Below are 26,726 nucleotides of genomic sequence, written 5' to 3'. Positions count from 1 at the left end.
AGGTTAACCCTAAAGGTCATACAAGAGAAAAAATTCTGTCCTAGTAGAATGAAGATTCATTTTCTAGTACATATTCTTCCTCTGGCTTTCAACAGAACTTTAAAAATTAATAATCATACATTTATAACTAATATTAGATTGCTTTCTGTCAAGGTGGAAGGGTGAGGAAGGAGAAGGGAGAAAAATGTGAAAATCGAAACCTTACAAAAATAGTGATTGTTGAAAACTATCTTTACATGTAGATGGAAAAATAAATAGATAAAATATTTTTTAAAAAGGGGAAAAAATGAACTGGAAAATTAATAGGTCTTAGATTTAAGACTGTCACAAAATGAAACAAATAAAGAGAAACTTGCCACTATCCCCCAAAGTAATTGAACAAACCAACAGTCAAAAGTGATGCTAATTGACTATCCTTGTCCCCATTTCCTCTTTCAATTTACCATTCAAGAAAAGAAAGGACAGCAGTATGCTTTCATTTTTTAAAGTTTAAAGGTTGAACATTGTCTATGACTTGAGTTTTGTGACTATTTAATGTCATCTTCACTTATGTAACACTGTTCAATACACATTTCCATGCAGGAAATTTACTTGTCTATATATGGTTTTGATGTTGAATTCAAAAATGCAAATAGAATTTCCTAATCACTAGCATGAAGAAGCATGAATTTTTATATAAACTATTCAATATAAGATATAATAGAATATGATTGGTTGAGAATGGAGAAAAGGAGGGGGGATGAGTGAGAAGTCACCAACTGGTTCATATGCTGAGTGAAATTTGTTAAGCATGAATTACCTTTTATTTATTTGTATAAATTTAATACATGTGTTTTAGTAGGATCAATATCCTCCTGACTATGACAATTATTCTGGGAAGTGTCTGACTCACCACAGTCCTCTGGTAGTTTATGGGCAGCAATCAGTGACACAGGTTCAGCAATAGTGGTCAGAGGGCAACAGAACAGATCTGTCACTGCCCAGTGGCAAGAGAGCGAACCCTGTATTCCCTAATTAATAAATGGTCAAAGAATATGAATAGACAGTTTTTCAAATGAAGGAATTCAAACTATATAGAATTGTATGAAAATTTACTCCAAATTGATTAGAGAAATGCAAATTAAAACAACTATGATGTTCCACCTCACACCTATCAGATTGACTAAGATGACAAAAAGAGAAAAGGATCAATGTTGGAGAGGTTGTAAGAGGATTGAGACTTTAATGCATTGTTGGAGTTGTGAACTGATCCAACCATTCTGGAGAGCAATATGGAACTATGTCCAAAGAGCAATAAAACTGATCCTACCTTTTGACCCAGCAATATCAATACTAGGCCTATATTCAGAAGAAATCATAAAAATATGGGAAAAGTCCCACATGTTCCAAAATATTCATAGAAGGTCTTTTTGTACTGGCAAAGAACTGGAAATTGAGGGGATGCCCACCAATTGGGGAATGGCTAAACAAGTTGATATATGAATGTAATGGAATACTATTGTTCTATAAGAAACAATGAATGGGGGAGGCTAAGTGGTGCAGTGGATAGAGCACCAGCCCTGGAGTCAGGAGTACCTGAGTTCAAATCTGATCTCAGACACTTAATAATTACCTAGCTGTCTGGCCTTGGGCAAGCCACTTAACCCCATTGCCTTCAATAAATAAAATTTTTAAAAAAAGAAACCATGGATGACTGGACTCTAGAGAAGAATGTAATGAATTACAGGAACTGATGCTGAATGAAGGGAGCAGAACCAATAGAACAATGAAGACATTAACAACAACATTGTGAGTTGATCAACCTTGATGGATGCAATTCCTCAGCAGTTCAGAGAGCTAGGATAACCTTAGGAGACCAGCAATGGATAATGCTATCCCCATCCAGAGGAAGAAAAACAAAACAAAACAAGACCAAAAAACCCCCACAGACTCTGAATGAACACTACATTCACTTTTTAAAGATTTCTCTTAAGTATTTCTTTCCTATTTGATGGTTTTCTTTCTTTTCCCTTAATCCTAATTCTTCAAACCGAAAATGACTAATCTGCAAAAAAATGTTAAATACAAATGTGTATGCACAATATTCATCTGACTGTTCACCACTGAGGGGAGGGGTGTGGGAAGGGAGGGTGGAAGAAAATTACGTAATTTAAAAATATGCATATGGTGTGGATGAATGTTGGAAAACTTCGATAACATAATTGGAAACAAAATATAAATTGAATAAAAAAATCTAAAAAGGGGGTAGCTAGTAGTGCAGTGGTTAGAGTACCAACCCTGAAGTCAGGAGGAACTGAGTTCAAATCCTGCCTCAGACACATAATAATCACTTAGCTGTGTGACCTTGGGCAAGTCACTTAACCCTATTGTCTTGCAAAGAAAAAAAACACAAACAAATAAAAAGAGAGTGAGTACTGGCAAGAGCAATGACAAAATTAGATTCACTGTGCTTTTTGTAAATTAGACTTGATTAGCCCCTTCTCATTTCTGCCATTACCTGCTGGTCTTGGAGAATTCTTCCCTAAACTGGACTTGGAAGATTAAGAGGTGGCATGCTTGGGAGACATTTTTTTTTCTGGAAATAAGGGGTAGGTGAAAGTGTATAGTCAGATCCTATAAAAGAAGAGGAGCAGTCCCCAAGAGTCGTCTAATTGGTTAGAGATTTGGCATATACCCAACAAGTTTTTGGTGAGTCATGGAGCACTAAGTCGATTGTGGCACAGGGACATTCTCCTTCCCCCACTACTATATGGAAATGTCATCTTTGTTGTAGCCCTGATGTTCTTAGTGTTATTCTGGTTCACAAGTACCTCTTTCAATCAAGACACACTGTACAGGCAGCTAGGTGGCACAGTGGATAGAGCAACAACCCTAGATTCAAGAGGACCTGAGCTCAAATCTGACCTCAGACACTTAATACTAGCTGTGAGGCCCTGGGCAAGTCACTTAAACCCATTGCCTTGCAAAAAACAAACAAAAAAAGACACTGTTGACTATAAAGAGTTGGTACATACCACATGACCCTAATTGTTTAGTTGGGTCCTTCCAAAGAGGCAGAAGGGTGAAATTGGAGATTCCTGATCTTTGTTCTTCCATATTCACTCATCATTTTCAAGTTACTGTTATATTATTTGGTTTTTTTCCTAATCTTTTTGCTTTATATTTCTTATCCTTCTTTAGTACCACTTCTGCTTTTTGCATCCTTCAGGTCATGGTTCACCATTACTATCTAGAAAGTCATTTAAATGAAGGAAGGTTGTGTAGAAAACCATACAGACTTTATCACCAAAGAGTAGAGAGTAGTAAGAACAATTTTCTAACCCTCCACTTCCTTGCAAATTAGGCTTGTTTTTCCTTAAAAAAATATGTAAAACATCCTCATCATTTGACTAACTTAGGAGTTCATAGATTTAAGCTATTAGCATTACTTCCTGATCACCTAATTACAAAAGAATCTCAAAGTGCTCCAGCTGTAATCTATAGTTTAGTGTCCAGAAATGAACTTCTTAGGAAAGGGAGATTTGTTTAGCTGAATTAACTTGTCCTTGTGGTATATCTTTGTTAAATCCAATACACATTCATACCTAGGCTATAACTAATAAAAAGAAAGACTAATGATAAAATGAAATAGCTAAGAAATTCTGTTGGCATTAAGTGTGGAAGGACCTACATATATATTATTTTGTTCTTATAAGAAACATAAAGTGCCAAGGGAGTGAACTGAGAAAGACTTAGTCCAGAACCCATGTGGTGTCCTCTGATAAAATGTAAGCTCCTCGAGGACAGGAGCTGTTTCATTTTTTTTCTTTATGAAGATACTCAACTGGATCTGCGACCTATTGATTTGGGAGTTCTTTCTATCATTACATTCCACAGTCCATCATTCCTGCCTATAACAGATTATCTATTTCCTGTGACATTTAAAAGTGTTCCAAGAGACAAAATTTCTGGGTAATTTAATCATTTTATTAATAATAGTAATAATAAATAATTTGTGGATGGTGCCATCTGCATTAGTAAAGGAAAATTCTTCATCTAAGAGATCTCTATATCATTAAAATCACAGGTCCTATCCCTAACCCCATCCTTATTTATACCAAGCACAAAATTACTAAGACATTATCAATGATATTTTCAAGTATTATAAGTTTATGAGATGTAATATTATTTAAGATCCATTTCTTGGATTCATATTTGTACGTCTTTGCAGAAAACCTAAATGCATGGTGGACACTTCCATCAAGAAAAAAGTAATACTAGGGCAGGGTGTCCAAACAAGCTGATGGACTGCTGCTCTGCATGTGAAGAAAGGATGACTTACAGGCAAAATACAATAGAAAATCACAAGCTGTTATATTTCAGGAGAATTAAAAGAATACAACTTTGTTTAATAAGAAATAATTTCTGAAATTTAAAACATCCCTATGAAAATGGTGGTTGAGTTTTAAAAATATGAAATCACATTTGAAATCAACATGAAATACTATAGTATTCATTTATTTTGATAGATGTAACTGAAAATAAACCTTTTGTTCAATGAAATTGCAGGTAGTGTGGATATTGTTCTTTTGGTTCTACTTTCTTCACATTTCTTAAGTGCTTTTATGTCATCCCATATTTCTTTTATTCCTCTATATTTGTTGAGAGCAGTTAGATGGCAAAGTGAGTGGAGTGCTGATCCTTAATTCAAATCCAACTTCAGACATTTACTAGCTGTGTGACCTTGGGCTAGTCTCTTAAACCTGATTACCTGGCATCCAGAGTGTCCAATTGTCTTGATTCATATCTGGCGACTGGATCCAAATGATCCCAGAGGAATAAGTGAGGCTGATGAATAAGCACAGTACCCTTTTTTTTTAGGTTTTTGCAAGGCAAATAGGGTTAAGTGGCTTGCCCAAGGCCACACAGCTAGGTAATTATTAAGTGTCTGAGACCGGATTTGAACCCAGGTACTCCTGACTCCAGGGCTGGTGCTTTATCCATTCACAGCACGCTTCTTCACTCAAATCCAATTCATGTGCATGGCAAGGCATCACCCCCCTGATGTCATGGTCTTCAAGAATGGAGGACAAAACATCATCATCATCATCATCATCATCTTTACAAAGCAGTTCCATTATATAGGAACCTGAAACTCTGGATTTATATGGACCAAGATTGCTATTGGGTCCTCTCATGAACCACAATCTGGTTTTGTGTTTCTACTCAGGATTTCCCCTGCAAATATCATAATATACTTTAAATATAGTGCTTTCCAGGAAAGTAAGAGGGTAAAAAAGCCCTGTAACTATATTCTAACTATCTTCTTCCCATTTCACTGGGTCTCAGTTTCAAAGACTGATACTACTACCATGGTTGGGGCTTCCCCCGCAAAAAGGGAAAAAAAAACAGGGAATCAATAAAGAGTTGATTCTCCTCAAGAGGACTGCAGAGTCCATATAACTCACAATACCAGAGAAGGACAAAGTAATTTTCTCTTACACATCCTCTCCACTCCTGATTCTTTGGACTGATCTACCTTACTTCTCACCCTGGAAGATCCCTCCACCCTTGCAGCCTCTTCTTCCCATTTTTTGAGTTTCTTCTAGGACCTCCATTTTGAGGACATTTCAAAGGCAGCCATTCTCACTTCTTTACACCTCCCCCAACTTTGTTCCTGATTCTAGGGATTTCTCCTCTAACCTTCTGTCCCCCTTACTTTTTTGTATTGTCTTTCTCCATTAGAAAGTATTCTCTTTCTTTTTGCCTGTATTTGTATGACAAGGACAATTTACAATGCCTGGAACATACAAAGCAATTAATAAAAGCTTGTTGATTGACTAACTTCCTGCTTTGTCTCATTAATCCTCTGCTTTGCTTTGGTCTCAGAATTCTTGTCCTCGTTCGGGGATTCCTTGCTGTTGCTTACCATCTCTGAGACTGTGAAGATCCCTGGAGGAGCCTCACAAATGTACAGGCTTCCTCTCCAGGGAATCCAATCTGAATCTTTATGAATCTGAATCTTTATATCCTCTTTGCATCTTTCAGCTCTGGTCTTCTCTACTCTTTCTAAAAGTCTAATCCAATAGATGTACTACGGTTCAGGTACTCTGAAATGGACTAAATCAACCGGTCATTGGCTGCCATTCATTATACCAAGCCAGTGGCTGTACCTGGAGTCAGGAAGGCATGAGTTCCAATCCAGCCTCAGACATTGTATGACCCTTGGCAAGTCACTTAATGGATTAAATTAGAAGACAAAAAACTCAACCTAACTATGAACCAAATCTTGATTTCATTATGCTTGGGCTTGCCATACATGAGTCAAACTTTACCATTCCTAGGTAAGAATTCAAACTCAACAAACCAAAACCATGTGATCTTTCTAATCAGCTCTAGCATGAGGTCAAAGACTGCTAGGGTTTGCCAAGGGAAAAACAGGGAAAGCAGGATCAGTTTGAAAAAAAGTCTTCCTGCTTCAGAAGGGAGTTAGTTTGTCTACATTTAGCTAAATGTGCTTTGTGGGTATTTAGAAAAAGAATTAACTATGGCCAACTGCTATTTACTTGTGACATTGAGAGGACCATTGATGATTGGGTTTTCATGAGTTTTCATGTGTTTCTTTGTGGAAAATGATTTGCCATCTTTGGAGATTAGGGAAGGACCAATTGACTGTTTAGAAAATATATATATATATAAAATGTGGTACATAAAACGGGGGATTACCTTATAGGGGGTGTGAGAAGGGTAGGTCCAAAAGAGGTCATATGGAGCCAGGATAACAGTAGTACTTAGGTGGAGGTAGCTGCCACAAGGAGTAAAGTCAGTTTATTTCTAAAATATATGTACCTGAGCAAAATTTATAGGAATATGAGTCATTCTCCAACTGATAAATGGTCAAAGGATATGAACAGGCAATTTTCTTATGAAGAAATTAAAGCTATCTATAGTCAAATGAAAAAATACTCTATAACAGTTAAGAGAAATACAGATTAAAACAGTTCTGAGATACCACTTCACACACATCAGATTGGATAATCTGACAGAAAAGGAAAAAGACAAATGTTGGAGGGGATGTGGGAAAACTGGGACACTAACTGTCTGTTGGTAGAGCTTTGTACAGATTCAGCCACTCTGGAGAGCAATTTGGAACTCTGCTGGAAGGGCTATTAAACTGTAAATTCCCTTTGATCCAGCTGTAACACTGCTAGGTCTGTATCCTGAAAAGGACATAAAAGAGGGAAAAGGATCTATTTATATAAAAAATATTTATAGCAGCTCTTCTTGTGGTGGTAAAGAATTGGAAATTGAGGGGATGGCTATCAATCAGGAAATGTCTGAAAAAATGGTGGCATATAACAGATACTATTGTCCTATAAGAAATGATGAGAGGACAGATTTTAGAAAAACCTAGAAAGACTTACAGGATCTGACATTGAATGAAGTGAACAGGATAGGAAAACATTGTACACAATAACAGCAACATTGTAACATGATCAACTATGAGAGATTTAGCTCTTCTCAGCAATATAATGATCCAAGACAATTCCAAAAGACTCAAGGAAAATGATATCCACATCCAGTCTGAAGGCAGATCAAAGCATAGTATTTTCACTTTTTTTCTTTCTCAAGGTTTTTCCCTTTTGATCTGATTCTTCTTTTACAATATAACTAATATGGAGATATGTTTAACATGATTGTACATATATAGCCCATATCAGATTGCTTGCTATCTTGGGAAGGGGGGGGAAGAAAGGGAGGGAAGGAAAAAATTTACAAAAATTAAAATTGAAAACTATCTCTACAGTAATTGGGAAAAAATATTATTAAGCAAACAACAAAAAACAATGTAGAGTCCAGCCTGGGAATGAGGAAGTGGGGTCAAATTAGAACCAGGGATGTTAGCAAAGATGCTATATTGCTGAAACAGACGTTGAATACAGACTCCATTTCCTTTCTCTCTCCTTGGGGTTTTCTCTTTTTCTGCTGGGGAAAGAAAAGGCTATTTATTTTTGCTTCAAATATTTGCTTTGTTTTTATAAACAGCATCTCACAAGAATTTGCTAAACTGAATAATGCAGATTAAGTTTAAAAGACAAAATTGATAGTGAAGCATCACGGGTAAAAAGGAATCTAAAAACTGAAGAGTTTCAGGAGCATTGTCTCTTAGAACTAAAAAGAAAGAGAATTATGGATTCCTTTGCTCCTACTTACCCAGAGCAGAGAAAGATGTTTTGTTTGGAAGTCCATCTAGCTAATGAGTCAGTAATAGGTTGGGAAAAGGAAGAGTGAAAAGGAGTGGCTTTATATCCCTTGCTCAATAATCTACCTCACTGTTACCATATTTGGAAATTTGCTTTTGGTTATTGGGACTGAGTTGCTTAGTTTGACTTTGGTGGGTAAGAGCCACTCCATTTTTCTTAGATCTATATTATCCCTCAGTCCCAGTAGAGTTCCTGGATCCCAAGTTTTTTTGATCCTACCATAAAGAGTTAATGGTATCACCTCTTAGTTTGAGAGATGACAATTATAGAGAAGCGTGGTGCTAAAATTTGGGAGTTCTAGATCCCCAGACTTCTGGAGGGTCATTAGAAAATTCCTGAATCTTCTTGATAGAAGTTTGGTAGAGTTCCTAATGGTTCCTACCTCTTAGAAACTCCAAATTTGAGAGGTCAAGAGCCTACCTGAGCAACAATAACATCAGCTTCTTCAGAGAAGATTGGGCAAATAGCCCTGCAGTTGGAGAAGCAACAAGGGACTGATCCAGGAGGATTTGTTTGTTTTCCTTTGTTTATATTTGGTCTTGATCTCCTGAGATTTCATTGGCATGAGAAACTCCCAGAGTTAATGTGGATCAGAAGCTCTCCATAACTTTTCGCCTAAGACAGCAGCCAATAACAACAAGGGGTTAAGTGATCTGTCCATAATTTTAGCTTCCAATGTATTGGAAGCATCAAAGGACTTTGACCTCTATCATTATGAATACATCTGATAGTAAAGGTTCTGGGAAGCCTATATTTTGTTTTGACTTCCTGGGATTGTCCAGTCCTTTAAGTGAGTACCATAAAAGTGGTGAATTATATATGTGAGGATAGATTGAAACTAACCTCACCCAGTTCTGGCTAAAATATCTTAAGGCAAGATAAACAATCAAAGGACCTTAAACTAAGAATAAAAATGCTTTCTTTGCTCTTGTTCCTGCTTCATTCTTCCCTCTACACAGTTGCTAAAATGATTTGCCTACATTGTAAGTGGGAACAAGTCCAACACCCTAATCAATAAATTCCAATAGCTTGCTCTCTAATGTCCTCTGTTCTGTATATAAAACTATTTGTAGGAAAACTATCCCTGTTTGTTTCATATTTTTTCTTTCTCATTTTTTTCTTTTTGGTCGCATTCTTTTTTTACAACATAACTAATAGGGAAATATTTAACATGACTGTGCTATATATAACCTATATCTTCCATGTAGTCTAGTCTAATCTAAATGCAGTTCCCAGCAAAGGACACTCCATTTTCTGTCATGTCTTTGTACCGACTTTCTCTGATGCCTAGACTACTTACTATACATCCCATTCTCACTCCAATTCTTATAATCTCTGGCTTCCTTTAAGACTAAGTAAGCATATAAAAAATTTCTAAATAATTTTTGATGAAATACAAATTAAAACAACTCTGAGGCGCTACCTCATACATATCAGATTGGCTAATATGATAAAAAAGGAAAATGATAATTGTAGAGAGGATGTGGGCAAACTGGGCCACTAATGGAGTTGTGAACTGATCCAATTATTCTGGAGAGCAATTTGGAACTATACTGAAAGGGCTATAAAACTGTGACTACCTTTTGATCCAGCAATAACATTACTTACTCAATCTATATCCCAAAGAGATCATAAAAAAAGGAAAAGACCCACATGTACAAAAATATTTATGCCAGTTTTTTGGTAGTAGTAATGAATCGGAAATTGAGGGGATGCCCATCAATTGGGGAATAGCTGATCAAGTTATGGTACATGAATGTGATGGAGTACTATTGTTCTAAAGAACTGAGAAGCAGGAGAGTTTCATAAAAACCTGGAAAGATTTCTATGAGGTGATGCTGAATGAATTGAGTAGAATCAGGGAAACATTGTTTACAATAAAAGCAATATAGTAACAAGATCAACTATTATAGACTTAGGTCTTCTCAATAATATAGTGATCAAAGACAATTCTAAAAGATTTGTGATGGAAAATGCCATTCACATTCAGAGAAAGAACTATGGAATCTGACTGCAGATCAAAGTATACTATTTTTACTTTTAAAAGTTTGATTTTTTTTTCTTTCTCATGTTTTTTTTCCCCTTTTTGATCTAATTCTTTTACAACATAACTAACAGGGAAATATTTAACATGATTGTGCTACATATAAAACCACAGGGAAGGGGTAGGAAAGAGAGAGTGGTAGAAAAATGCAGAACTCCAAAGCTTTACCAAAAAAAACCTGGATGTTGAAAAACTATCCTTACATGTAATTGAAAAAAAAATTAAATAAAAAAAAAGACAGCTCCAGCATTTCTTCTTCTAGAAGGTATTTCCCAGGGCCCACTGCTGCTAATGTCTTCCCTTCTAAGGATACCGTTTATCAACTCTACATTCATCTGATGTCTACAGGTCTATGCTCAATGCTCTCTTCACCCATTAGAAAGTAAACATATTAAACATTCAGCAAAGTTGACTTTTTGATTAATTGATTAATGCATTCAGCTTTGGAACAAGAGCCTGAGGCCACCAATTCACTGGTGAATTAGCCAGAGCAGGAGTTAGTTGGGTAGTGGATAGAATACCAACCCCTGAGTTGGCAAGACCTGAGTTCAAATCCAGACTCAGACACTAGCTGTAGATCCTTGGACAAGTTGCTTAATCCTGTTTGTCTCAGTTTCCTCATCTATAAATGACTTGGAGAAGGAAATGGCAAATAATTCTAAGAAAACCCCCAATGAAATCACAGAATTGGAATATGACTGAAATGACTCAAGAACAACAATGAAGCAAGGCCCTGATCATTCAGCCATTTCCTTGTCATTCATCCTGCAGGAGCAGTATTTACCTACTTCCCTAATTTTGCACCTTGTTCTGTCTTTTGATCTGAGAGCAGAGCCATAACCAATATATGGCTCTGTATAATATCAATACCATAAACTGTATCAAAGACTTTTGAAAAAAAAACACATTCATTGGCCCTGCTCATAATCCCAGCTAGATGACTTGGTGGATAGTCCTGCATTAAGATCTGAATTCAAATTTGATCTCATATGAACTTAGTGACCTTGATCAAGTTAATTGATTTCTGCCTGCCTCAGTTTCCTCATGTGTAAAATGGGAATTCTAATAGCACCTACCCCCCATGGTTGTTGTGAGGATCAAATGAAATAATAATTGTAATGTGCTTGGCTTATAGTAAGTGCTTTATAAATGGAAGTTTTTATTAATGTTATTTCCAGACCAAAGCATTCTTCCCTAAGTCACTGTTTCCTTATCTGTATTTTTTTTTAGGTTTTTGCAAGGCAAATGGGGTTAAGTGGCTTGCCCAAGGCCACACAGCTAGGTCATTATTAAGTGTCTGAGACCGGATTGGAACCCAGGTACTCCTGACTCCAAGGCCGGTGCTTTATCCACTGCACCACCTAGCCGCCCCTCTGTATTGTTTTAATCAACAAGAATATAAGCTATTTGGGGGCAATGAAGATTTTGCTTTAATATCTGTATCCCCAAGACTTAGCAATTATTGTTGTTGTTCAGTCACCATTCAGACTTGGGGTTTTCTTGGTAAAGATACTGGAGTGATATGCCATTTCCTTCTCCAGTGGATTAAGGCAAATAGTGTAAGTGATTTGCCCAGGGTCATTCAGTAAAGGCCACTCTGAAGCTGGATTTGAACTCAACTCTTCCTGACTCCAGGTCCAGTGTTCTATCCACCGAATCACCAAGCTGCTGCCAATATTGAACATAATGTATAGCAAATAGCAAGTGTGTAAAACTGAATATTAGAGGGTTTTCCCATTCATTCATTCATTCGTTCATAGGACCTAAGGCTCTTTTATCTATATTCCCTAAAAACAAATAATGTTTGACCTATATTCTACAGTTTCTAGAAAAAACTCTGGATATTCTGGGACAAAATGGCCTAAAGTCATATGCTAGGGAGGGCATGGTATAGAAGGAGATCTGTCTCCAAGATTGAACTCAATTTCTGTAAGCTTGAAGCCCTGGGGGAAGGATTACATTTTATTTTTGCAGTATTCTATAGATTCTAAATAGCATGCATAAGTTTTACTTAACACAAAAAAATGTATTATATCTTAAAATAAAAATCAGAAGATAAAAATACATTATACATGCCTGAAAGAAAATTGTGGGTGAAACAAATTAGCAAGGCATTATTTTATCTGAATTCATACCCAATTTAAAAATAGTATTACTCCCTAATAATATCTCATATTTACATAGCATCTTATGGTTTGTAAAGTGTTTTCCTTGCAATCAGCCTGTAGGGTTGGTAATGTGAATATTATACTCACTTTGCAGAGATAAGGTTATGAGAGATAACCTAGATTAATGCAGTTAGTTGTCTGTGATAGGATATGAACCCGGGTTCCTAATACCAAGTTTATTATTCAATTTACTACATTTGCCTAATTATATTACAGGTGGATCCTCCTCCAACTCATCCATCTACATGGGAAAAATTATTTGAATATTTACCATACTTGCTTTACTAAGGAAGAAACTAGATTTAGGACTTAAAAGAATCACAGAACACTAATAATAAAGGTCAAACTAGTTGATTTTTCTATGACATTCTTCATCCAAATGAAATAATGAAAATGCATTAGGGAACTAAATGATACCAAGAGTTTGTCCCTTAAAATATCTTTTTTATATAGTCAGACTTTTTATAATTGTCCACCTTTTTCATTAAGAACCCACAAAACATGTTTGAGGGGACATGAGATATATAAAAGAATTATTTTCAGATTAAATAAGTCATTCGTAGCTAGGAACTACCATAATAGTTTGGATGACTTTATATTTGATCATTTATGAAACCACAGGATCATAGGTTTAGAGCTAAAGGGAACCTTGCACACCATCTAATCCAACTTCATTTCACAGGTGAGGGAACTGAGGTTTAAAAAGGTTAACCTGTAATCTTGATTCCCATAACCATCCCATGTGACTCTGGGATCTCAGGTTTTTTTGTGTGTTGCTTTTATTTATCAGCTCTTCCATACCAGAGCTTAAGCCTTCCTCAATACAACCTCGATGTGAAATCATATAAAAAGGCACATGCTTTCAAAATCAATGGTCTTTTAATTAAGACAGAATAGGAAAATAAAGAACAGGGAGACAATTAGTTTTCCATAGGAGATGTAGAGACCATGACTCTGGCAGGTGATAATCAACTTCTTTAATTTCTGTGTCATTTAGGTAGGAATCAGTTCAAACTGGCAATACCAGTGATGAAGTTCAGGGTCCAATATCATCTTCCTCTTGAGTGTCTCTTGTAGTTTGGGGGCACCAGTCTGAAGTTTATTTGTCGGAGCTATTCCCTCTTGCTGAAGATTCAGAATCATCTTGCCATGGTAGGCAGCACCAGGTAATCTGCTGAGTTCCCTTTGACTTTCCTCCAAGTTTATTCTGGTTAGTCTCTAATCACTGCTTTATAGGACTGCCCTGGACTCCTTCCAAAAGCACGTTGCTTGTTCTTCCTTTGCATAAGCCTGCTTTTCCTGCTACACAACTACTATCTTCTCCCCAGCCTGTGAAGGCCTGGCAAAGCCCCATGCTCAGGCACAGTGGATCTCGAGTCCCCCAGCTTTCTCCAATCACTGCAGCCCTCATCAAAACTATAGGTTCTATCATTAGCTAACTGAAGAATTAAAGGATGCTGATTAAAAGGTTGAGACAATCTGTGCCCAAATCTTACAGCTACTATACCCATCCTACTCTGGGTCTTCTCTCAGTGACACATCATTTTCCATGAATTCAACTATCATCTCCATATAGATAATTCCCAAATCTCCCCTCTCTCCCCACTCAGTTGCCAAGTCTTACTAATTACCCTTTCTAAGTATCTCTCAAATTCTCTTTCTCTCCAGTTACGCTCACAGCCGCCTTATTTCAGTTATCACCTCTCACTCAGACCATTTTAGCAGCCTCCTAATTGACCTTCCTGCCCTCAGGTCCTCTTTTCCTCGAATCCATTCTCCACATAGTTGTCAAAAGGTTATTCCTAAAACACCTGTCTAACCATTTCACTTTCCTTTCCTTTTCTTTTTTTCTTTTGCAAGGCTAAGGGGTTAAGTGGCTTGCCCAAGGCCATACAGCTAGGTAATTATTAAGTGTCTGGGGCCGAATTTGAATTCAGGTACTCCTGACTCCAGGGCCGGTGCTCTATCCACTGCGCCACCTAGCTGCCCCCTCACTTTCCTTTTCAAGAAGTTTTGGGAGTAACCCATCCCCTTGAGGATAACATCCAAACTCTTCCTTTTTGGCACTGGGAGGCCTGCCTTTCTGACCACATAACACAGTAATATGACTTCTAGCCAAACTGTCAGAGGAGACATCCTAACTGCCATCTCCTTTTGCACAATTTATCCCCTGTGGTTGGAGTATTCTCCTTCCCTGCATCCTTTTGACAGAAGCCCTAACTCCCTTCAAGGCCAGGATCATCTCCAGTCATCCCAATTCCTACCTGGCCATTGGACCCAGATGGTTTGGGAGGAGGTGAGGCTGGTGACTTGGCACAGCCCCTACACTCAAATCCAAATCACGTGCACGTCATGGCATTACCTTCCTGATATCGTCATCTTTGAGAACAAAGGACAAATATCATTGGTGCCTTCTACTACCAATCAGTGTTTTTATCCAATGAATCTGTCAGATTGTCCCAGTAGATTATAAATTTATCGGGGGCAGGGAGTTTTGTATTAGTATCCTTAGAAATAGCACAATGAACAGATACCTTGTTATTTGATCTTGTTATCTCTTAGACTTTTTGTTTCTTCCTTAAGGATATGATTTCTCTCTCATCACACTCAATTTGGATCAATGTACAACATGGAAACAAAGTAAAGACCGACAGATTGCTTTCCGTGGTGGGGAGGGAAGTAAGATGGGGGGGAACTCAAATAAAATCTTTAATAAAAGAAAAAAATAAATAGCACAAGGTCCAGTCACCTGGTGATTGACTGATTAGTATTATTCATCTCTCTGTACATTCTAGATATGAATGGGAGTGCACTGTTCTGATTTGTTATTACATATATATCATTACTTACAAACAAATCTCTAAAGGAAAAGTGACCTGATTTTAATAAGTTGTGATTTTTATTTTTAAAATTTTAAGACTTCTCCATCTTTTTCTATTTTTATAAAGTTTACATTACCTATGTAATTTTTCATTGACAACGCTAAAACTCAATCCCTTGAGAAATATGATAAATGTAAAAGAACAAATTTGGAAAATATATGAAGAACAAGCTTAAAAAAGAGAACGAGAATTTCTTTCATTGAATAATGAATTTGGGAATAAAACAATAATCTATGTCTCAACCCTATTCTTTCCCTTCTTATTAAACCAAGCCATTAGGAACAAATTCTCCCATGAATCTCATCACCCTGGCCAGATTCTTGGAGAGCCCAAAATATGTAACTAGGTATTGGAGGCTTATTTTTTTTTATTATAGATACTATAATCATTTTCTCCCAAGCTGTTCTTGTATCCATCCTGCCAAACCTGCCTGGAGGGAGTTCAGAGCCAAATCGGAGTCTAACAGCCCTACAGAAAGACCAGCTTTAAGCCCGTTTTACACTCTGTTGGAAGCTTTGCTTTGTCAAAGTAGCTGCAGGCCCGGAGATGCGATGCGCCCAGTGGAGAGGGATCCCTTTAGGGACTCACAGGGCCGGTCGGGTTCAGACCTCCAAGTCAACTTTCCGCAAAACCTTTGATCTTCGCACATCTTTCTGGTTGAAATCGACCAGGCCCGCTCCGGATAATCGATTTAAGCGGACTGCAGCCCCGAAGGCGGGCCGGAGGAACGCGCTGAACCTCTTCTTTATTCGGGAAGAAGGCGCGTTTCCAGGTGCGATTCGCTGGAAAACAAATTCAAGTTCAGAATGACTTTGGCTAAAACCCTGGTGCCCTACTTTGTCAGCCGGCTGGGAGGCGTTTGTTATCTAGGTTGCTTCCCAGAGCCGTGGGGTGAGACTCGCTTTCCCTAAATAGGGAGAGTTGGCACGCTTGCCTAGCAACAGCGCTCAAGCCTTCGGTTAGGGAAGCTCCCTCCGAGGGAGGAGGAGGGAGAGCCGGAGAGGCAGCGGGGCCGGGCTGGGCCGGGAGGGCGGGAGCGTGTCCCGGCCCCGGGCCGCGTCCCCCCAGCGCAGCCTCTGGGCAGGTGGCGCAGGGCCCCCGGGGGCCTGGGCAGGGCCTCCCTGAAGCGGGGGGAGGGCACCTCAAGGAGGGGCTCTGCCAGGCAGGCAGATCCCTGGCTCTTGGCAAAGGCTGCGGCCGGGGAAGAGTTCCAGGGGCGGGGGCGGGGCGCGCCCCGGGGGTGCCCGGCGCCGAGAGCAGCTCCCCGGGGCGCCGGGCCGGGAAGGGGCGGGCCGGGAGGCGCTCTCCTGCCGGCTTCGGGGCTTGCCACCCAGGGCAAACTCGAATGTTGCGTTTTGTTTTTGAAACTCTTCGACTCGGCCCGCCGGCCTCCTACAGGGAGAGTCTGCCGGGGCCGCCCCACGGGACGATCCCCCCCCCTGCCCCGGCCGTCCCCCCAACCCCCCGGGGCCGCCCGCTACCATGGGCAGCGGGGGAGGGGCTCTCGAGGGCGGCTTGGGGGGCAGTGTGGGCGCCGAGTGTCCCAGAACCTGCCCGGGGAGGGGGGCGCCGAGCTTGAAGACATCAAAACCGAGCACCGATTTTCCAGTTAGGTCCAGGAGGTCGAGGCGGGGCGGCTCCCTGGCTCCGGGCGGGGGGGGGGGCAGGATCCGGGGGCGCAGGGATTTCTTTTAATTCCCCTTCCACCCCGCGTCCCCCTCCTTGCTTCCTCTCCCCCTTCCCCCTTTCCGTCCCCCGCCTCTCCCCATCCACCCTTTCTCCCCCATCTCCTTTTCCCCTTTTCTCCCCTCTTATCTCTCCATCCCTTTCCTGGCTCTCCTCTTCCTCCCCCCTCCACCCTCCTCTCCCCTCGCCCGTCTCCTCTCTCCATTCTTCTTCTGTTCCCCCTCCCAACCCCCCCTTTCGCGCCTCTCCGTTTCATCCCTCCTTTCCTTTCCCTTTCTCCTTCCTCTGTCCCCCTCTTCTTTCATCTTTCTCTCCTCTCCCCCCTGCATTCTTTCTCCTCTTCCTCTTTTCTTTCCTCCGCCACCCTCCCCCTCCCCTCCTCGTAATCCCCCTGCCCCACTCCCCCCCCGCCTTCCTCTTCCCCCCTCCTCTCCTCCCTCCTCTTCCCCGTTCCCCCCTGTCCTCCCCCTCCTCTCTCCCCTTCTCTTCTTCCCTCCTGGTCCCCCCCCCTTTCTGTCTCCCTTTCTGCTCTCGGTCCTCCTCCCTCCCCTCCTCCCTCCTCTTCCTCCCCGTTTCCCCTCCCCTGGCCGCCTCCTCCTCCTCCTCCCCTCCCCTCCCCCTCCCTCCCCTTCGGAAGGGGAGGAGCCGCGGCGGGGTCTCGGCCCAGAGCCGCCGCGGCGGGCAGGGCGGCGGGCAGGGCGGCGGCAGCGGCGGCGGCGTCCGCAGCCTCAGCCGGAGGAGGAAGAGGAGGAGGAAGAGGAGGAGGAGGAGGAGGAGGAGGAGGGCGCCCCGGCCGGCCCAGCGGGGGGAGGGAGAGGCTGCTGAACAAGATGGCCCCTGCTGCCGGAGCGGCCTCGGCGGCAGCAGGTGGGAGCCGGGAGGCGGCGCTGGCGGCGGCGGGGGCCGTGGCCCGGCGGCCCGGGTCCGAGGCGGCGGCGGCGGCGGCGGGGGCCGTGACGGAGGCGGCGGCGGCGGCGGCCGCGGGGGCCCGGAGCTGAGGGGCGCCGCCGCTCGCAGCGGCGCGGTGAGTGAGGAGGAGGCCGCCGCGGGCGAGGGGAACAATGGGGCCGCGGCCGGCCGGCGCGGGGAGGCCGCCCCGGGCCCGGGCCCGCTCCGCTAGGCCGCAGGCCTCCGCCGGCCTCGAGTGGCTGCGCCGCCCGGGTGGGGGCGGGGCGGGGAGGCCGGGGCCGGCTCGGGCTCCGCCCTGGCCGCGGGGCGGGCGTCGTGGGCCCGGGCGGGGGGCAGCCGCGGGCGGATCGGGGCTGAGGGGCCCCGGCCCCGCCTGGGCTGCCGGGCCGGCCCGGGCCCGGGGGGCAGCCGCCCGGGGGGCGTCCTCCGAGGACGAGACCTGGGAGCCGCGCGGTCACGTGGGCACAACCCGAAAGGGCGAACCCCGAGAAAGAGCGGGCACCCCCTAGTTCAGCCCGCGAACCGCCCGGGGGTCCGGCAAACAAAAAGCCCCCCCCCCCCCCGGGGGCCAGTGTGGCCCAGACACGTGCGGCCGGGCCCCGGAACGCGGCTCGGGTCCGGCCGCCCGGTCCTGGGCCCGGCTCCGGCCCCGGCGCCCCGAGGGGCCGGCCTGGCCCGCGGAGGGGTGGGGGGCCCGGGTGGGAGCGGCGAGGCGTTATAGCCCCGGCTGGATTCGGAGCCGCCCGATGACAGATTGGCTCGTCTGCGCTGCCGCCTGTCTCCGGGTCGCACTTGGACTTGCCATTGCCACCGGCTCTGGCCTTCTGAGGGGCTCAACCCTAAGGGAAAAGGTCCGGGCGCTGAAGCCAAAGCAGCTCGAGTACAAACATCAGAGGAAAACATTGCTTCAGCCTTCCTCTGCCCCCACAGAAATGCTCCTTTCCATCCAAAAGCCAGGCTTGTGCCAACCTTGTAACCGACAGTGGACTCGAGCTTCTTAGCATGGGAAGTTGGTGTTTTTGTTCTGTAAGCCCACATTGGCTGTAAGAGAGCCTTGACCATCACTTACAGGAACCTTAAGTGAAGCATTGTTTCTGTTTAGGGATAGCAATTCAGTATCCACTTGGAAACTTTGTGCTTGGAGGATGTTAAAGCCGAGCTCTAGGGCCCGGCTCTCCTCCCCCCTTTTGTTTTAGTCCTAATGATGACATTCTCCGCCTCAAAATGTAAGGTGGATGTTTCTTACTCTTCGAACACTTGTAGTTTGTCTCTGCTGTTGTAAATATAACTTATATACATATATAGGAGTGCACATTCATACAAACCTCTTGTTTCTTAGACCAATTGAGAGAGGTTTAAAGGAAGTGTCATAAGTTCTTTTCCAATCCTTCACATGATACATTTCAAGTTGCCCAACTTTTTCAGTGTTAATCTTGGCTGCGTTGCTTTTATTTGAGCAAAAATCTTAATGTAATCAAAATTAATCCATTTTGCATTTTTTAACATTTTCTATCTCTAGTCAGAGATAAGACAGACTACTCCTTGTTCTTCTCATTGGCTTATGGTATCTCTTTCATGGACCTGTTTTAAATCATGTTTTTCTTAATTAAATCCACTTAGATCTGTTAATTACTATAAAGATACATCCATCTCAGTGCTAAATAGTCTTCAGTATTCTACAAGTTGATGTTATTTGGAAGTTGATGATTAACTGTATTTGCATTTATTTTAGTTCAATTTTATCCTTTCAGAGTACTCCGAATATGACTGGAAAGAACCTCAGAGATACTGTGTAGTTCAATCTCATTTTAAAGAGGAAACTGAGATAGAAAAAGGCTACATGATTTCCCTAAGGCTATTCATGTAGCTTGTTAACCTGTAAAGTAGATGATCTGATTGATAGTCAACCGTGATGAAGATTCTTCTTAACCATATTAGTGAAAAATTCCTTCTTCCACAGTTATGTGATCTGTTTCTGGGCTAATTTCTTTCTAACTTTGGCTAATTTTGTGAACACAAAATCCAGAAAATATTTGATTTTTGGTGTCCACAAAGTTGAGAGCTGTGCTCTTAATAAGCAACTATGATATCAATGCATTTTATAATTTAGGATTGTACCACTGGTATTTTTTAATCACTCAATGAACTTTATCCATAGCTTGAATTACATTTTCTTTTTCATGCTAATAGTTCAGGTAACCTTGTATCTGCACACAAGGTTATACTTAGGGACATTTTCCTTATGGAAAATAAATTTGGGGTCCTTGATATATTGCTGATACTTTGCTTGGCTATTCCGAGTGACTACTTTATGCACTATGAAGTGCTTCTGATAGATTTGATAACAATTAAATAAAATCTAAATAAATAAAGTGACTTTATTACTGATGGGTGTGTATAATTATATTTATATATACACATATAAACATTTTGTGCTTTTCAGGAAGGGCAAGAATTCTGGATTGAAATTCATAAACTTAATGATATTCAAGTGTTTTAGGCAGGGCCTGTCAAGATGTAAGAATGTATAGCTCCCAGACACTTGTTCCTTAAGCTAATGGATTGATCTGGAGTGTTTGTCTCATTCTTTGTGGGGTTTCATGAGGTTTTGCCACTCTTTACCTGTCCTGTCAGTGTCTGTGTCCCTTGCAAGTAACTGATGTGGTCTGACCACATGTTACTTTGACAAATGATAGGATGTCTCTGGGCAGGTTCCATTTAACTAACCTGGTTTGGTTTGCAAAATGCCTTGTTTAAGAAAACTCTTATAGTACCTACAAGTGGTTTTTATTCCTTGTTACAGCTGAATAAACTAAGAAGTTCAGTGATTTGCCCCTCAGCCACAGTTAATTAACTAAGGTAGAATTTGAACCCATAACTGCAGACCTTAACTCCTTGTCAGTGAATCTTGAACTTGAGTCAGTTAGTTAGCCCACCCTGAATCAACTTGGGGGAAGCTTCAAATAGGAGTCGCTGTTTGCATGTAGAACAGTTGAGAATCTTTTGTTTTACTTGTGCAGCTGTGTAGGAATTAACCTTGATCCGCAATTTTCCATCTCCAAATCTAGCATTTAGCTTTGGATATGGCAGTATATTCAAACCTGGACTGAGGGGGGCTCCTTAGTCATATCAATTTATGTTAATTCTTAGTTGACATCAATTGTCATCTTTTTATCCACTTAGGGTTTTTTTTAAAGGTTCAGTCAAAAAATTGATAAATGATAGCAGAAGACCCAAGTAATGGATTGGGTCCTATTTTCATTGGTTGGATTTAAAAGACACATTTTTTGTCATGTTAAAATAATTGCTTTGTGTTCTTATTTTAAGAGGATTCCTTATTAATATAACATTTTTTGATGTTTGTTAGCATTTTAGCAATATATCAGTCTCATCAGTTCTGCCTGAGTGATTATCAGCAGCATACATACATACATTAATAATTTGAACTTCTTAAGTAAACTTTCATCTATATATCTCTAAAAACATTTCACTGTCGTAGTGGAATAAGTGTCTTGGAGAAAAGAACTTGTGAAGGAGTCATTCTAAAATCCCGAGGTACCATCCTTATAAAATTAGAGTAGAGATTGAAAGACCTTAATTAAGACTGAAGAAAAAATTTATGCTTTTTGGGATATGATTCTTTCAAGCATCTTAAAGCCCACACCAGAATTGGCCAGGCCCCTCTCTGTCTCTGTTGAGTAGATAGACACAAGCCTGGACTTGATTTTGGTGGAGGGGATAAATTTGTATTTTTTTCCCCTATTATCTTATGAAAACAAATTGGAGCCTATAGGTCAAATTTTAAATTTTATCTTAGCGCACCTTGAAGAATCTCTTCAGACTTGTCACTTGAAACAGATCCATTGCTCCCTTTGCCATTTTTTAAGGACATAGTCATTTGGTGCTCCTATTAAGACTTCCTTGCCCAGCAGGTGTTAACAGGAGACATAGAACAACTAGAATCCTGGGGGGGGGGGGGACCTGGGAGGACAGTTGTCTGATTTCCAGGCCTCAGGTCTCTGCCTCAGGCTGCAGTTGGACATAATTTGTAAAGTCCCAGCTAAGTGCTTATAGAAATGTAAAGTTCTTTCTCTCTTAATCCACATTACACCCTGTGTTCTACTGTCATTACTATCCCTATAGAGTTGAGGCCCATGTTCATGCAGGTATTGCTAAGGCAATATTTGAACCTCAGACCCAGAATTCTACCTAGCTTCTCCTCACGTGTCTTGTATATCATGTAATGAAAATCAGGGTGAATTTTGGTTTAGGACAGTTTTCCTGATATTAAAGATGCTTTTACAAGGTACTTTAGTTATCGAAGTAGCTGAGATTGTTATTAATAATAGCTAGTATTTAAATAACATTTTAAGGTTTTCAAAGCGCTTCACACATGATCTTTTATTTGTTTTTGAGGCAAAAAGGGTTGTGATTTGCCCAGGGTCACATAACTAGTAAATGTCTGAGACCAGAGTGGAACTCAAGTCCTCCTGATGGCAGGGCCAGGGTCTGTTCATTGCCATCTGATTTGATTTTTATAACAACACTGAGAGAAGTTAAGTAACTTTCTTCCCGGCAAGTAGTGAGTGCAAATGTCTGATGCAGAATTTGAACTGGGTTCCTACTAACTACCAAGTTCAACAAACTATCTATTGTACCATCAAAGAAATATGGGTTTTTATTTTAATAATAGATTTTTAAAAAAAATTAGTGTATTTGTACCATAAGGCTTCTTTACAGGTCTTAGCAAAGACATGTTTAAAGATTGATTTTTTTTAACTGAAATTTTATTTTATTTTTTTTACATCAGCAATCACTTTTTTCTTCTGAGTTCCAAATTTTTTCTCCAGCCTCTCCCCTTGAGGGCAAGCAATATAGTACCTATTATTGTATAAAGTCATGGGAAATATTTCATATGAGCCATGTTGCCCAAAAAGGATAAGGGAAAAAAAAATGAGCTTCATTTTGCAGAGTTCAGTCAGTTCTCTCTAGATAATATTTTTTGTCATGAAAGGTCTGATGTTCATCAAGTTGAATCTATCTAACATGTTGCTATACTCCTACTCAAGAAAGAAAAAATATTGTAAAATTCAATTAAATGTTTATTAGGTGCCTCCTTTATACACCTTGTTGAAAAATGGTCTAACTCCTTGTCTCAAGGACAATCTATTAGAGATTAGAACACAGGTAACTCTACAGAGTTAGCATCTACATGGCACGTTGAAGTTTGCTGGAATACTTTACAAATATCTTTATTACAACCCTGGAAGGTAGGTGTTCTTATCTTTATTTTTACAGATGAGGAAACAGGCAATTTAAGTATAAAGTGAAGTGTCTGAGGCTGGATTTGAACTCCAGACTTCAAAGTCCAGCGCTGTGTTCACTGAGTCAATTAAGTTATAATTTCATTACAAGTTTGAGGATTGTTAACTTCATAGTTAAGGTCCTCTAGAGTGTCCTGAGAGATTGAAAGAAAGATAGGTCATTTCTTGTTGTGTGGATTAGGAAAGGCTTTGCAGAGGACATGATCCCTGAGCTAGCTGGGCCTTTAAAGAGAGTGGCATTCCTCTGATCCAGGAATAGTATAGCCTATTTCATATGTCCCTGAAAAAAACAAAAAGGGGGGGGGGACAGGATGAGATTGGCTGGAATAATAGAGTATATGCTTGGCAACAATGTGAAATAAGACTGGAAAGGTAGGTTGGAGCCAAAAGCATTGAGTGTCCTATATAAAGAATTTTATTTGATCCTTTAGAATTGTCACAGAAGAAAAAAAAAAGAATTAAGTCACAGACTGCTTCATTTGACCATTAGAATGGTAGGATTGGACTTGTGGTTTAAAAGGTGGTTTGGCAGTGTTGCATCGTGGATTTTGGTTGGAGGTAAGGCGAGAAATGCTAGACTTTTTAACAGATGAGGAAACAGGCAATTTAAGTGGAGTGGGAGAATGAGTGTGGAACTGAATTGGGAAGCGACCATGTACCTTCAGAAGGTCATGCTGTTAACCTAATGTTAGAATAGTGGGCATCTAGAATTCTGTAACTGCCAGCTTTTGTTAATATTATAGAACTGGATGACAGACTTCATCTGGATATTCTGGTGGGCTTCACATTTGGTTCTAAGCTACTTCTCATCTTTATTTCACATTGCTTTCTTTCATATGCTTTTTGTTGTAGCTGTAGGAAACCACTTGTCTCATCTACATCTTCCATACATTCTCCTAGATTCCTCTGGTAGGAATACTCTCATTTCTTTTGCACATACTTTAAGACTTAATTCAAGTACATTTTCTTCTCTGAAGCCTCTCCTAATTCCTATCCTGAAAGGTATTTGCTATTTTTCCAATATTGTTAATATATTTTGTATTTGAATTTGTAATGTGTTTGAATTTTTGGTTTCTCTCAATCCTGACCTCATATTTAGTAGCTGCATGAGGGCTAGTTTGCTTTTTTGTTTTTTGAATTATTGTTATTACCATTTCTACTATAGTGCTTCATACATGATGCTTAAATTGAGTTAGTTAGATTTGTATTTACTTACTAAGAATGCCAAGAATAGTGATTTGTTTTTGTTTAGTCCTATGATTTCATTGATGTAGGAACTTCCCAATGAGGAAAACATATTTATAGCAGATTATGCAATTTACAGTTTGAAAGAGTTACTTGGGTCATTGAATCCCCAGTGACCTGTCCAGAATTACTCAGCCAATATGTGGCAGAGCTGGGACTTGAATTCCAGTCTCCCTGACTCAGAAGCTATCCCAGGCTGCATTTGAAAGATTATAAAAGAAAAGTGTTAATTTTGCCTTGCAAAAACTAAAAAAAAAGGTTATCATGCACGTGTGTGTGTGTGTGTGTGTGTGTGTGTGTGTGTGTGTGTGTTCATTCATTCTTTGACCCAGAATTTGGAGACTCGGAATGGTGGGTTAGGATCCTGTCCGATGGTAGAGGAATGGAGGAAGTCTATATTTATCTCTATATCTGTGATCTCATCAGGTTATTGAAGCATTGTAGTAATTAAAGAATGAGTCATTTGAATGGCTTCAGTTCAGGAAGCATTTATTAAGCATTCTCAGCACTGGGAAGATGAGACAAGAACAAAAGCATCTGCTCTCAAGGAACTTCCATTTTACCGAGAAGTCAGTGGTATATGAGCTAATTGAGTATAGTCAAAGCATAGACAAAGAGATTTCTGGGTTTGGAAAATGAAAAGCATAACTGGTGAGGAGGGGGATAGGGAACAAAAATACTGAGCTGAGCCTTGAAGAAGGAAACTAGGGCTGCTGAGAGGTAAGTAAGGAGAAGTGAGGAAGAGAAAGGAAGGGAAGGAAGGGGGCATCCTATCAAGGTATATGGGGAGAATATTTTAGATGAATTGCATATTTATAGAATTAGGTGTAGTAGAGTAACATAAATCTGGAAAAATAGCTTGGCACTGAAATGTGAAAGGTCAGTATTTTATCTTAGAGGCAATAAGGAGCAGCTTGAGGTTTTTTGGGGGGGGTTTGCAAGGCAGTGGAGTTGTGACTTGCCCAAAGTCACACAGCTAGGCAATTATTAAGTATCTGAGGCTGGATTTGAACTTGGGTATTCCTGATTCCAGGGCTGGTGCTCTATCCACTGTACTGAGTAACTTGAGTTTTTGAGTGAAGCTAAGATATATTCAGACCTGTGCTTTAGGAACATCAATTTGACAGCTAAGTGGAGAATGGATCATAACACTCATGAAAATTAGTTGCATTTTTTTTCTTTTTTTGGTTTTTACTCATTGGATAGTTATAAATGACCACTTAATTGGAAAACTAACACACTAGATTAACAGAATAGACCTTAAAGCAAGGTGATTAGATTTTCAATTATAGTTTATAATAACCTTTCACTTATTTTTTTTGTTTTTTGTTTTTTAGGTTTTTGCAAGGCAAATGGGGTTAAGTGGCTTGCCCAAGGCCACACAGCTAGGTAATTATTAAGTGTCTGAGATCAGATTTGAACCCAGGTACTCCTGACTCTAGGGCCAGTGCTTTATCCACTGCGCCACCCAGCTGCCCCATAACCTTTCACTTATCAGGAATACAACCTCAAACTAGGAAATAGGAGAAAATAGGTGTCAGATTCAAGCTCATGTTAAAAATCATAAGAGAGCCCCACAGGACTTTCCAGAACTTATTATTCATATTTCATCATAGTGCTACAAGTTTTTATTTGGTTCCCTAGCCCATAAGAGATCAGAAGCCAGAACAATGTACAGTGATAGCTTGTATTTATGTAGTAAGTTTAATGGTTACAAAGCACTTTCACATTTCATCTGACACTCACAGCACCACTGAAGTTGGCATAGTCAGAGATTTGTGGAAGAGCCAGTGTTCAAACTCATATTTTGTTTGTTCAAGTCAAGTGCTTTTGGGGACATCATTCTATAATACTACTGTTTATAGATCTTAATTAATTTTTGCTGTTGTGAGGTTAAAATCAGATGAAATTTGTGTAAAGCCCTTAGCAAAACTTTAGGTGGTAAATAAATGCTTGCTAATCCAGTTTGGTCTTTATTGATGGAGAAAAATTAATTCTCTGAAGTGGCCACCTGTATTTGAAGTTATAATAAAAAAATGTTAATTTATCCCAGTGGGACAATGTAGCACAAATTCAAATACTATGACCATTTCAGAAGATTCTCTTTTTTTTTTTAAGTTCTGAGATGGAAAACTATCTGAGAGATTATACATAGGTAAACATGTAAAAAACATTTCTAAATCAGTCATTTTGTACAAGAAGACTTGAATACACAACAAAAAGAA

The 26,726-nt window shown here is 40.5% G+C and overlaps 1 protein-coding gene across 1 annotated transcript in view; it reads left to right on the top strand.

The window, feature by feature from the left end:
• Window positions 1-17,998: 17,998 nt before the first annotated feature.
• RC3H1 (ring finger and CCCH-type domains 1) overlaps window positions 17,999-26,726 on the top strand; it is a 77,269-nt gene continuing 68,541 nt past the window's right edge. Inside the window, exon 1 of the mRNA XM_074222063.1 lies at window positions 17,999-18,047. The gene's annotated coding sequence lies outside the window, so the exon portion shown is untranslated. The remainder of the gene's footprint in view (window positions 18,048-26,726) is intronic.

Source organism: Macrotis lagotis, chromosome 2 (assembly GCF_037893015.1).
Source record: "Macrotis lagotis isolate mMagLag1 chromosome 2, bilby.v1.9.chrom.fasta, whole genome shotgun sequence".
Taxonomy (NCBI): Eukaryota; Metazoa; Chordata; class Mammalia; order Peramelemorphia; family Peramelidae; genus Macrotis; species Macrotis lagotis.
Note: the sequence above shows the minus strand (reverse complement) of the source record. Positions and strands in the feature narration are given on the sequence as shown.